Here is a 9156-nt window from a genome sequence, read left to right as displayed (position 1 = left end):
TCCTACCTGTATGGAAGGAAGAGATTAGGAAGATTGCAGTTCCAAATCAGACTAGGGAAGAAAAAAAATCTTTGGAACACCATCTCAACAGATCGAAGTTGAGTGTGGTAGTGTGAGTTACTCATCCCAACTACAATTGTAAAGCCTAAAATAGGATGGGAAGTGAGATCTCAAAAATAGGAATAAAAAAATAAAGTACAGGAAGCATGGCATCTGCCTAGCAAGTGCAAGGCCCTAACTTCAAACTCCAATATCAGTCCCAAGGAGAAGGAAGGGGGGGGGGAGGTGGTGGTGGTGGTAGCTGAGCTAGGGATGCTCAACCTGTGTCAGCATTGTTCAGAGAAGAAAATGAGGCTCAAAGAGATGGAGGTCCTGTAAGCTTAAACTGCTGTCCTAGTACCGTTCTACATTTCCTTCTTTGGCCACCCTGCCCTAGCCAGTTTCAGTGGATGAATGCCCGGAGAGGCCTTGTTCTGTTACAGAACACAAAATGACAAAGTGTCACTGTAAATCTGGGGGAATTAACCCCTGGACTCTGGATCCGAAGAGGAACTATTATTGTTATACCATAGATAATAATGCCAGGAACTTCTATTGTTAATTTAATTCAGATACCTGTTGTTTTTAACTCACTTTAAGATTTCCACAACTAAGATAAAAAATTTCCCTTTTCCTTAAAAAAAATCAAAACAATGTTTCAATATGCTCTTCTAATAATTAGAAGCAAATTCATTTCCCCTGATCCCAGCTAGCCAATATCATAATTACTAAAAGTGATATTAACTGCAATTCTTAGGCTTGCATCACTATGGGATATTTTTCTTTCTTTCTTTTTTCTTTTTGGTCCAGTCATGGGGCCTGAACTCTGGGCCTGGGCACTGTCCCTCAGCTCTTCAGCTCAAGGCTAGCGCTCTACCACTTAAGCCACAGCACCACTTCCGGCTTTTTTAGCGCTCTACCACTTGAGCCACAGCACCACTTCTGGCTTTTTTTTTTTTCTTTTTGCTTATGTGGTGCTGAGGAATCGAACCTAGGGCCTCATGCATTCAAGGCAAGCGCTCTACCACTGAGCCACCTTCCCAGCGCATTATGGGATATTTTTCGAAGCAGTTCTGAAATGTCTTGCCTGTCAGTTGTGTGTTGTTATATACACTGTAGCAAATACTTCCTAACACTCTTAATTTTGGCTGCAAACTGTTCCAAAATAAGTAGGCCTGAATGCGCCGTATCAATTCCATTAGTCGTGTAGTAAGGAGCATGAGATTTGGATTCCCATTACATATTGTGATTTAATAGCCTAGACTGTAGCCATTTAGAAGCCCAGCAAGCACAATGATTCTTGTTATTTTGAGACTGATTAAATAAACTCAACTATCAAATGTCTCCCATTTAGATGCATAAAATTTTGAGAACAAATAATATACCTAGATGTCAGTTCATGTTTATATGCCAACCTCTGAAGACACGTACACCAATTTTTCAGGACAGAAAAGAAAACCTTAGAGATTATCTGGGATCTGGGATCAGCTCCATCTCTTCATTTGCATAAGTGGAAACCAAGACCCAATTTTTGTTTATGTAATTCTTGTTTGGCTTTCTACTGCCACAAAGAACAATGTCAAGTAACTGGGCTATCTCATGAAGAGTTTTTCCATGCAATAGTCCCTGAGGTTAAATAAATAAATAAATAAAGCTACTAAACTAAATATAAACAGGTAAGCAATCAATCATTTCGTAAGGCTGTCACAAACCTCAATTGCATTTTGTAAGGCTTGCAAATCAAAGTACAAGAGCTCGAATGAAGAGTGAGGAAGTTTTGTAGTTCAAACTATATCCAAAAGTAAGCTTCCAAACCTGCTTCCCAGTAGATTTACTAAATATTTTCATTTACATTTTTACAAATGCCCCTTTCCCTAATCCTTTAGTATTTTTATCTCTGCGCCTTTAATCTTTTCCGAAAAACACAGACAAGCCCACCTATACCACTGCAACCGACCTTCATGATGAAACTGAGTGGCGTGCAAATTTCGTTCTTGTTGGCAGGGGGATCCCCAAGTGGAGAAACTAGGTCAGAGCTACTCTTGAAGCACAGCTTCCTCCTTCTCCAACTCCCAGCGAGACCCACACTGCAATCAGGGCCTTAGCTCACACACCCGGAAAGGAAACTCGGGCAATGCCCGGTGCCCCAAGGTGGAACCCACGACCATCAGGGCTCCCGGGACTGGCCCGCTCCGCGCTCACACTTCTGGCCAAGTGCCTTGGGGAGCAGTGTGCCTGGGACCTACGGGAGCCCGGCGAGAAGATTCCGGGGGGGGGGGAACCTCCAGGACCGAGGAACGCCGGGTCGAGGCCGGTGGGGAGGAAACAGCCCAGCCGCCACCGGCCCCGGAGCTGGGACCCCCAGGGGTTCCCCGGGGTCGAGAGCCGGGTGCGCAGCCGCGCGGGCGCGGACCCCTCCGCCCCTTGCGCTCGCAGGGCTTCGGCGGCCTCGTAGCCCCCACCCCGAGGCGGAGCTCGGGCCGAAGCCGCGCCCGCGAAGTTGCCCAGCGGCGACGGTAAGGTGCGAGGGCGCGGACCGCCCGACCTCAGCGGGGCGCCCCGGGCTCCTCTCCTTACCTGTCCTCCGTCGACCCCGCGCGGAGCTCCGGCCAGGCGCCCGCAGAACTTTCCCCGCCGGGTGCGCACAGGGCTGGGCAGGCCCGCGGAAGACCCCTCCAAGCCGCCGCCCTCCCCGCCCGCGGCCCGGCGCAGCGTGACCGCCGCGGGCTCCGGGGAGCGGCGCGGCGCGGCGGCTGGGAGCGGCGGGTGCGGGCGGGGAGCGGCTCGGGCGCGCGCTCCGGGGCGCGGGCGGGGGAGGGCGCGCGGGGCGGTCAGCCCTGGCCCCGAGCGAGCCCGCGGTGCGCCCAGCCAAAGTTTCCCAAGATGTCCTTCCACAAGTGCGCTGTGCGCCCGGTGGTCAGACGAGCCCGCAACTCGCTGCCGGGGGCCGACGGAGCCACCGCGGCGAACGGCCCTCGCTCGGCCCTCTGCCCGCCGCTCCACACCGACCCCGAACAAAACCGGGTGACGACGTTCCGAGAGCGCGAGGGGAGGACATTTGGGTTTAAAGAACAGAGAGGACGTTCATCTTTATTCAAATCGATGCGTAGATGGATGGGGGTCAAAAGGCACCGGGGCGCAGTGTATACCGATCACGAAAAGAGATGAAAAAAAGAATACAAATGTCAGAAGGATTCCAAAAAGCAATAAGCAAATGGGCAAAAGGTAAAGCAATAATCAAGTACCTTAAAAAAACATGATCTTTTAAGTAGTTGTAGGAAGGAGTTGCCACTCAACGAAGTAGTAAAGGAAGATAATGGATCTGGATCAATGTCACCTCTTTTCATTATTCTTTCCCATCTCTGCCATCCCTTCAGTTTTATGACTGTATTTCCCTCTTTCCTGTCTTCCTGTCTTTCTTCTCTCCCCCCCCCCCCCCTTCCCCGTGATCCCACCCCACAGCATGCGTTTCCTGGTGTTTATTTTGTTGGACTGCGAGCTAGCCTGTCTAAGGAATTACATGGTTTGAGTTCTCCCGCATCTCCAGCATATTTCGGTGAATACATGAACATCCAGTACATTTACTTCTCTCTGTGAAATTAGCACGATTATGGGTTGTTTGGGTGTGCCAAGCAGGTGGTGATGGTTGGTGGGGCACCAACTTCTTCGGGAATTTAAACTTTCTTGCTCGCTTTCACTCTCTATAAGCATGGGTAACCATGATTCCGAAACACACTTATCCAGCAACCGGTATCTCTTATTTGCTTTTTGTTTTTTGATCTCCACTCCACTCTCCCCGCACTCCGTCCCTCCGATGTCCCCTTCCCCCCTCCCCCGCCCCAATACCGTGTGTTTGAACTGGCTCTCAAGTATCCCTTGCTGGCACTCAGCCCCAATCTCAGCCCTCTGAACTTCCTTGAGTGAGACATTACAGAGCCAACTGGGGAAAAGTGGAACGAGATCAAAGTACTGTATCACTGTTAGGAATAATGAAATTGACAGCTGTATTAAGAAAATACTCTTCATTCTGATGAACAAGCACAAAACTGTTTGAAAGGGGAAGAAAGAAAGAAAAAACCCTATACCCTAAAGCCTTCATTCTCTAATTCCACCTCCCCCAATCTGTTGACCACTTAATCTCCCTGTCTCTCTGGATTTACCTGTACTGGATATTTTGTTCATATAAATAGAATTGTACAATATATGACATTCTGTGTCTGGCTGCTTTCACTGAGTATGTTCTGGAAGGAAGTGAATCTAAAGCACTTCATTTTTATAACTGGATAATACTCCATTGTATGGATATCCTACACTTTATTAGTCTACTTGATTGGAGAACAATTGGATATTTCTACTTTTTGACTATAATGAATGGTACTGCTGTGAACATTTATGTATAAACTTTTTTTGTCCGATCATGGGACTTGAACTCAAGGCCTAGTGCTCTACCACTTTAAGCCACAGTACCACTTCTGGTTTTCTGGTGGTTAATTGGAGGTAAAAGTCTCATGGACTGGGGCTGGGAAGGTGGCTCAGTGGTAGAGCGCTTGCCTTGCATGCTCAAGGCCCTGGGTTCGATTCCTCAGCACCACATAAGCAAAAAGAAAAAGCCGGAAGTGGTGCTGTGGCTCACGTGGTAGAGTGCTAGCCTTGAGCTGAAGAGCTGAGGGACAGCGCCCAGGCCCAGAGTTCAGGCCCCACAACCGGACCCAAAAAAAAAAAAGTCTCATGGACTGTCCTGCCTGGGCTGGCTTTGAGTCTAGATTCTCACATTTCAATCTCCTGAGTAGGTAGTATTACTGGCATTGGACTGAACACTTGTTTTTGTTTTTAAATTGTAGCTTTCTTAGTGGGTATGAAGTGGTATGAGTTCTAAAATAACTCAGAAGTTTTGTGGTTTTAACTTCTATATTTATATCACTGATTTAATTTGAGTAATACTTTGTATCTAGTATGAGGTGGGGACTCAACTCTATTCCTTTGCATGTAATTTTCAGTGGTTAAAAATTCTCCTCTTTTCCCATTGAATCGTCTTGGCACTCTTACTGAAATCAATTGGTTTTTTGTATGTGTAGGTTTATTTCTGGACTCTCAATTCTCTTACATATTCATCTTCCTATATAGATCCTTATGTTTTGATTACTTGTGGTCCTTAGTATTATTTTTCTGTTAAATTTTTTAAAAGCAGGAATTGTGAATTTTATGAATTTTTCTATTTTGTTTTTCCGTTTTCAAGATTAGTCAATCATCTTCTCCAATTTTGCTTAAAAGGTCAATGGAATCTTGACAGGGATTCAAATGAGTCTGTAAACCACTTTCAATATGGTTGTCAGTAAGCCGTCCAATACATGTAATAGGGAATGTCTTTTCATTTATTTCAGTCATTAATTTCCTCCTGCCATGCATTGTAGCTTTTAGTATACCACCTCAATATCTCTTTACGTAAATATATTCCTCATTCTTTGATTAATTTTCTTCACCTTCCATCTATACTTTTTCTTTTTTCTTGATTTATTTTTCTTTTTTGCTTTAGAAGCAGAACATTTTCCCAATTAAAGTACCAAGTCCATGATAAGGCCTCTGACCACAGTGCTAGAGTAACCAGTACTCCAGCTCCTTACCCACTTCACAGTCCTGCTCACAAGAAGGCCTTGAGCCTCTCTTCTCTGTGCACATGTAACAGCTGCTTGGATACCCAAGGAGGGTAGTTGTTTCCAATGACAGGAGCCAGCAGCCTTAGGGAACAGATCCCTGTGCTGGCTGGGGGTGCAGTAGTCAGAAAGCCCCTCAGACACAGTCCAGCAGGCCATGTTAACTTGTCTGTCTCCAACAGCAACTGGAAACTCTTTAGTCATGTCTATTGCTTTCTGAAACAAGTGTCATGTTGTGTTTCTAGGTTGTTCTTTTGGCTGTTTTTGGATTCTTTGTGTTGCTTTCTTAAAGCTTCTGGAGACTTTTTTTTTGTTTTATTTTTTTCATTTGAACTACTCCTGGAGCAGCTCCTTGAGAGTTTTGATTCTCCCAGATTTTAGGTGAAGACATATCTTGTGTATGATGTCTGCATTCTCCACCTAGAAGCCTGCCTTTATTTATTTATTTAGTCAGTTATGGGCTTGAACTCTGGGCCAGGGCGCTATCCCTCAGCTCTTCAGCTCAAAGCAAGTGCTTTACCACTTGAGCCACAGTGCCACTTCCAGTTTTCTGGTGGTTAATTGGAGACGAGTCTCACAGACTTTCCTGTATGGACTGGCTTTGAACTGTGATCCTTAGATCTCAGCTTCCTGAGTAGCTAGGATTACAGGAGTGACCCACTGGCACCTGGCAAGCCTTTAATTTTTGCATTTAAGGGTAGGAATGCTTGCTGGGAATTGATTAGGGGGCCTGCAAGGCACTCGAAATTCTTATGAAAGTAGTGAATTTAGAGTGGTAGAGAATCATAGGGCTTCTAGTTCATTTCAAATTTCACTCCTTCTGAGTATCTATTGTTAAAAAAAAAAAAAAGATATTTCCAGAAAGCTGAACCACAAACTTGGGAGTGTCCCGCATTACTTACCCAGTTTTCAAAGTTTGGTTCTTCATCCTATGGTATATCTTTATATTATATAAGAGGCAAAATAATTATATAAAATTAAAATATTGAATTTTTAAAATGATGACTATATTTTTGCATCATTAAAAAGTTATTTTTATTTTTCTATAAGCTTTTTTCTGAGCAATATCTGAGCTAAAGAAATTCACTAGATGGTTGATCAATAGTCAATTCTTGCTGGGTGTTAGTGGTTCACACCTATAATCCTTGCTATTCAGGAGGCTGATATCTGAGGATCATGGTTCAAAGCCAGCCCAGACAAGAAAATTTATGAGACCCTTATCTCCAATTAAGCACCAAAAAAACTGGAAGTGGAGCTGTGATGTAAGTGGTAAAGCACTAGCCTTGAGCAAAGAAAAACTTCAGGGACAGCACCCAGGCCCTTGGATTCAAGCCCCAGGCACAACAAAATAAAAAACCTCTTCAAATAGTACCTTCTCAAAAATGGCAAATAAATTTGATAAAAATAAATTATATATAATTACAATATAAATTAGACATTAGGTATTATAATATAAATTAGATAAATTCTCATAAATTAGATATAAATAAATAATAAATTAGATATAAAACTTGCAGTTAGATATAGACAATATCATTGTGAGACTAATTACTGAAAGATGGATGCTGATCTGTGATAACATAGACAAGAACGGTATGCGTTTCCTACTCCACCTTATCAAATATAAAATGAATTGTAGGCAAAAATGGAGAAAACTAAGGTTCTCAAAAAAAGAATAAACTAAGAAATTTTTCAGATGTTTACCTACAAATGATGCAATTAAACTATAGAAATGTACAAGTCATACTCTTTTTTTAATGTTGTATGTGCACACCTATCCTGGGGCTTGAACTAAGGCTTGGGTGCTGTCCCTGAGTTTTTATGCTCAAGGCTAGCACTGTACCACTTGAGCTACAGCACCACTTCCAGCTTTTTATTGGTTAATTGGAGATAAGAGTCTCATGGACTTTCCTGCCTGGGCTGGCTTTGAACCACAATCCTCAGATGTCAGCCTCCTGAGTAGCTAGGATTACAGACATGAGCCACTAGTGCCCAACAAGTTATATACTTTTAATAAACCACGTAACCATTCAGAGAACATTTCTCCTGAACAGTCTGTGAAGATGCTGTATGCACATGGTAGCTGTAACTTGAGCAGAAATCTTAATGTCTGTGCCATGAATATTGTTCTTTCAGAAAACTAACTAGAGAGATGACTACAATCTAACAATGGTTTCCTCTCACATGTGTCTAAGAAGTGCTTGGGAGGAAAAAGATTGAAGGCCATAATTTGGCAAGTAGTGAGTGGTATTCTGTCTCAGTGATGTCCTTGGAGCCTTGCGGGGGAAACTGACATGAGGCCCCTGTGGGGTGCCTGAGCAGCTAAAGCTCCCATTGAACAGTCATTTTTCCTGTAAATTGCAGCTCTGGGTCTCATTTCATCATCGTTAAATGAGGGGAAGGCAGTGATGTCTGTCCCTCCTTACAGAGGCATTCCATGAATTAGATGAATTGTGACTAATCTCTCTCACTTTGTTGTATTTATGAATAATGTCCAGGGGTGAATTCCTAGAATGGTAGGAAAGAAAGGGTCTCAGGAGGCCAACATCACCCCACTTTGAACCAAGCAATGAAGTCAGTTGGGCTGATTCTTCCTCCCTTTTCTGAGGGTAACTTATTCATGGCTGTAAAAACCCAGGAGAGGCAGTAATATCTTTTCTCTGCCTCTAAATCTTCCCACTCTTCAACTGAATCCCTCTTGGGACTTCATTCAAACCAGTTTCTTAGTGTTCCTGAGACTCTCCAATATTTTCTAACTCCGCTGCAGTTCATGAATTCTAAAACTCAGCGTTTCCTCTCATACACACTAAGCAGTCACAAGCAGAGTGAAAGAAGTGTGTCCCTCAGTGTTCTGAGCCTAACCAGTTAACTTCATCAGGCATTTAATGGATGAAAAAGGCAGCTTCCAAGCTGAAGCAACAAGTGGAACTTCTGTACGACAGTTCTGTACCAGGAGATTTCCAAGAGTAACCTTTCATTTTTTTCCTGAATGCTGAGTTTATAGCCTAGCTTCCTGATCAGCACCATTCTCCCTAGTTTACCTTATATAATTCTGGAAAATCTCAGGAGTTTCCAAGCAGTTTCTGTATAACCTCTCTCTTTTATTTATTTATTTATTTTTACAAAAAGATAAATTTAGTTGATTTGGGAACCATCACCTCAAAGATAAATAATTTACAATGTATAGTCCTCAAGAGAGAACTTTCAAGCTCTAGAAAGCCCTATGAAATAGAACAGATAAAAATAAAACAAAAGCTTGCATGTGAGCAGTGTTTGAAGTAGTCAATGCAGCAGAGACTGAGGTACATCCCCAAGTTTTTAGGATAAAATAAGAAAAATGTGAAAATATGTTGCAAATGGAACAAGGTTTCTTTTTTGGGGGGGGGCCAGTCGTGGGGCCTGAACTCTGGGCCTGGGCGCTGTCCCTCAGCTCTTCAGCTCAAGGCTAGCGCTCTACCACTTGAGC

Source organism: Dipodomys ordii, unplaced genomic scaffold, assembly GCF_000151885.1.
Source record: "Dipodomys ordii isolate 6190 unplaced genomic scaffold, Dord_2.0 Scaffold62, whole genome shotgun sequence".
Taxonomy (NCBI): Eukaryota; Metazoa; Chordata; class Mammalia; order Rodentia; family Heteromyidae; genus Dipodomys; species Dipodomys ordii.
This window is presented reverse-complemented; position numbering follows the sequence as displayed.